Consider the following 5,198-nt stretch of genomic DNA (forward strand, 5'->3'; position numbering starts at 1 on the left):
ACATATTGATAGAACAAATAGATACATGTATAGATATTGTACCAAAATGTGTTATCTATTATAGCTAAAAGACAACTATAAGTACATATAAAAGATGTTTAACAAACTTAATAAAAGTTGTCTAAAAGATGTCTAACAAAATCATTAGCACGTTCTCTTCTCGTTTTCTTCTCTTCTTTTTCTCTAATTTCTCTCTCTGCAATTATAATGAAAGAAGGGGTATAATGGTGTCTTAAGATAAGTAAAGTTTTATACATAATACATCGATTTTCCACCATGCTCTAGCTATTCACATCTCAAATTAACCAATTTATACCATCACCTAAGTATGCAACTCGTAGTTTCATCCATATCAGCCCCTTTTTATTAGCATCTAAGAATACCAATATCTGAAAGTGAAACATGAAATACTAAAAAATGGTAAACAATTTGTAACGAATTGCAAACAATCTAATGATCATAACCATGATATTTACCTTTTCTCTTCACTTTTTCCGGCCGTCATTATGCGATTAAGACCAAATCTGAGGTAACTAATCTTGGTTGATCTGTAATTAAAAAAAAACATTGTTGGGCTTGGAGAAAACAGTGGTTCAAACCACTGTTGGGTAATTTTTATTGGGTTTATTGAGTTAAAACAATGTTTTGTGCAGAAAACAATGGTTAAAACCACTGTTAGGTTAAAACTGTGGTTGAAACCACTGTTAGGTTAAAACTATGGTTCAGTGGTTTCAACCATTGTTTTCTCCACAAAACACTGTTTTAGCCGAACAGTGGTTTCAACCACTGTTTTCTCCATAAAACACTGTTTAAACCCAATAAACCTAATAAAATATTACCCAACAGTAGTTTCAACCACTGTTTTCTCCAACCTCAATTTGATTACAACAGTGGTTTCAACCACTGTTTTCAAACATGGTCATTCGTGATTAAATACTTAAACTAAATTCAGATAAACATGGTCATTTGTCAGCGTGTCATCTTGAGAATTTTGCGAGAACTGAGAGAAGTTATGCTGAGATGAAATCCTCTGAGAAATTGATTGCTGTGACCGCTGCTGCTGCTGTGATGGTGCTTGGCTGAGCCTCAACGTTGAAGACATATCTGGCATACTACATGAGACACCTGATCTCCTTTTAACATGACATCGCCAAATCAAACACAAAGATTACACACATTAAAGTATAGTACTATAGTCATCTGAATACCAAGTCACAATCCTTCACATAACACAAGAATGAAATAAAAAGAAATCCTCTGAATATAACACACTGATGTGCACAAAATGCAACATATAAATTTCATCAATTGTGGCTTAAAACTAACCCTTTTTAGTACTAATGTTGGAAAAAGTGTGCTTTTGTCTTCCTTTTGTATTTTCAGGATTAAATGAGCTCAAAATAACAAAAGAAGAAAAAAGACAACAAAATCTAACATAAATACAAGAAAAGAAACAAAAGTGATATACCCGACCCCCCGACAGCATCTTCCCAAGCAAAACAAAGAAAACAGAAGACTGAACACGCCCCGTGCTCAACGAGCACGGGGCCGTGCCCAAGAAGCAGCAGAAAAGACAAACCTATAGAAGCTTCTACTGCCCACCACGGGGCCGTGCGCAGCAGACACGGGGGCGTGGTCAACTTACTGCAGGCGCATTTATTGTAATTGCGAATTACAATTAATGAAGAGAGAGAGTGTCAGATGGACATGGGGCCGTGCCCGAGCTTCTGTTCAGCCTATAAATAGGAGTGTTTGGAGCTCTTGCAACTCATCCCTTGCCACACCACCTCTCTCACACTTCACCCACCACCATCACAACACCATCATCCACCACCATCATCCATTGTCCATCATAGAGTGTGTGAGTCGTCTCGGGATCCAAGATTGATCGTAAGAGTTCTTGACAATCAAAGGCCATGTTTGCCTAAGTCTCTTACATCACTTGGTGAAGACAAGTGTTTAGTGTAATACTTTTTATTTTTAATCTTTTGCACTTTTTAATTGGTTTTGTATTAATGACTTTAATTACTAATTTCTTATGTTGAAGGTGATTCTTCCTTACCGTTTGTCCGTGGTGTCTTGGCATTATTTTACTGTCTATATAAAATAAAAGATTTTCACCATTCATATCTCCACGGTCTATATGGAGGTATGTTGGCTACCTGGTCGGGGGTTAAGGGAACGGTTTGGTAAGAGTCTTGCCATTGTTCAGTGTATAGATCCTGCAAAGGACCTGGGTCAAATTTAGTAGGACCTCCTTCAATACCCAAAGGTGTTGGATGGCGGGGGTCCAAACTCTTTGATCCCCTCATAAGTTAAACTACTATTAAAACTTTAACCCAGCTACTCAGGACTGTATCCCTGCTGACTTAGACTACTTAGCTGAGGGTAACGTCGCCTTCCAAAGAGGGGCCTACCACATTATGCATTAATAACTTAATTAATTATCTTTCAATAATCCGACCCTTTAGGATTGTATCCTTGCTGACTCAAACTACTGGGTTGAGGGTAACGTCACCTTCAAAAGAGGGGCCTACTACAATAACTAAGATAATCTCTTAAACAAGTGCAAAAGTGAGAAAATAATCAAAGGTTACACTACACACGAGTCGGATCCAAGTGATTCATCTTGTCTATCTGTTTTTATTTTTATTTTATTTTTCAGCATTTTAGTTAGTTTTATTTTCATAGTTTAAAAACCTTTTTCTAACTTTTTGATTTGATTAGACGTTGAGGATAAACCGGTACTAAAAGCTCTTGTGTCCTTGGACGACCTCGGTATCTTACCAACAATATACTACGTCCACGATGGGTGCACTTGCCCATATGTGTGTTTAGTGTTAGTAAATATCATGTTTTATAAATTTAAAACTTGGGCAAAAATTGTAAAAAGGGCTTAAAATATACATCTAAAATATATTACACCTAACACGCATCAAGTTTTTGGCGTCGTTGCCGGGGACACAAGGATTTTAAGAAAGTTAGGAATCAACGGCCTAATCATTTTTTCTATTTTTTTTTTATTTTTTTAGGATTTTCTTAATTTTTCAGCTTCTGCAGAGCTCAGCACGGGCCGTGCTTGGTCGGACACGGGCCATGCCCAGCAGTATCACTGGCAGTTTTTATTTTCCGAGTTACAGAGGGCTGAGCACGGGGCCGTGTCGGTGCAACACGGGGCCATGTCCAACTTTCCAGTAACAGGGATCCGGAAAACAATCGTTGTATCTCCGACCACGGGCCGTGTTCACTGAGCACGGGGCCGTGGTGAACTTTCTGACCAACGTTCTTTTCTGTTTTTATTGCAGGACTTGGAACCAAACGCCACATCTGAACCTTCTACGTAGTGTATGAGCTCTAGTTCTAATAAAGACATAAAAGAACCTCTAGAAGAACCCGAACGCTTTCTCAGAAAAAGACTTAAAGCTAAAAACCAAGAGAAAGTTTCGGGGGAACCACTTCCAATGGCGGACCAACGTACCCTCATGGATTACCTACGACCCACCGTAGGTAATCTCCGCGCCGCTATCAATGCACCGAATGTCGAAGCCAATAACTTCGAACTTCGGCCACATTTGATACAAATGCTTCAAAACTCCGCAACCTTCCATTGGCTTGCGGACGAGGATCCCCATCTACATATTACTAATTTCTTAGAAATATGTGATACCTTTCGGATCAATGGAGCATCCAATGACGCCATCCGCCTCTGAATGTTTCCTTTTTCACTAAAAGACCGAGCAAAAGCTTGGCTCAACGCCCTCCTAGTTGGATCGGTAAACACCTGGGATGAACTAGCCCAAAAATTTCTATATAAGTACTTCCCTCCCGCTAAAACGGCTAAATTAATGACTGAAATTAATACATATTCACAAGAGGACGAGGAATCCTTATATGAAACTTGGGAATGGTTCAAGGAGCTATTGCGAAAGTGTCCTCATCACGGTCTTGCGATATGGCAACAAGTATCCACTTTCTATAATGGGTTGTTGCCACACACAAGACAAACACTTGACTCTAGCTCCGGGGGACTTTTAGGTAACCGCCGCCCACATGAAATATACAATCAAATTGAGGAAATTGCTCAAAACAATTTTCAGTGGCACACTCCCCGAGGTAATAAATCTATTGCCCCGGGCGCCCATAAGGTTGATGAAAGCACTTCTTTACAAGACCAAATCGAGGCCCTTTCTTCAAAAATTAAAAAGTTAGAAATGGCAAAAATGGTCTCGTTATGGCCTGTGAAGGGTGTGGTGGGCCACATGAAAATTGGAGTTGTATGAAAGAAACAGACGATCAACCAGAATCGGTAAACTACATTGATAATAGACCTAGGCCGTCGGGTCCTCCAACGGGTACCTACAACCAAGGATGGCATAACCACCCCAACCTTGGTTGGAGAGAACCCGACAATAGTAGTAACCAACAAAACCCAAACCAACGAACAAACTTTCAACAACAAAGAAATGAGTCACAAAATTTTCCTCAACAACAAGGTGGACGAGAGAGGCTTGAAGATACCGTATCTCGCCTCATCTCCGACACTGAAAAGAAAAACTCGGATCGATTTCAACAATTGGAATCTAATTTTAGAAATCAACAAGCTAGTATACAAAACATTGAAAAACAATTAAATTAACTAGCCCAAAATTTCTCCGAGAGACCACAAGGCGCGTTACCAAGTAATACCGAAACAAACCCAAAAGCTCAAGTTCATCTCATAACATTAAGAAACCGTACCGTGGGTCCCGTGGAAGCTCCGCCGCCACCAACCGAGGAAAGCACAACCCCACCCCAACAAGATAAGGCTTCTCCTCTATTTCAAGAGCCCACCAAGGCTCATCCGGTTCCGTACCCTGGTAGGTTAATTCGCCAAAGACCAATGAGCAATTCGAAAAATTCGAAAGTCTACTAAAACAATTGCATGTTAATATTCCTTTCATAGAAGTCCTAACTCAAATGCCTAAATACTCAAAATTCATGAGGGACTTCCTCACACATAAAAGGAAAATTGAATCATTGCAATTAGTTAACCTAGGCGAAGAATGCTCCGCCCTCGTACTCAACAAACTTCCCCAAAAGAAGATTAATCCCGGAAGCTTCACAATTCCTTGCTCAATCGGGGATTCCCCCATTCGTAATGCACTAGCCGACCTTGGGGCTAGCATTAACCTCATGCCCGCATCAATGTTCAAACGACT

At 39.9% G+C, this 5,198-nt stretch overlaps 1 non-coding gene across 1 annotated transcript; it reads right to left on the minus strand.

The window, feature by feature from the left end:
- Positions 1-3,839: 3,839 nt before the first annotated feature.
- Positions 3,840-3,946, minus strand: LOC118482415. Its single transcript, XR_004868455.1, has one exon. It is a non-coding gene; the product is annotated as a small nucleolar RNA R71 (small nucleolar RNA).
- Between the last annotated feature and the right edge of the window lie 1,252 nt (positions 3,947-5,198).

The sequence above is a fragment of the Helianthus annuus genome, chromosome 9, assembly GCF_002127325.2.
Source record: "Helianthus annuus cultivar XRQ/B chromosome 9, HanXRQr2.0-SUNRISE, whole genome shotgun sequence".
Taxonomy (NCBI): Eukaryota; Viridiplantae; Streptophyta; class Magnoliopsida; order Asterales; family Asteraceae; genus Helianthus; species Helianthus annuus.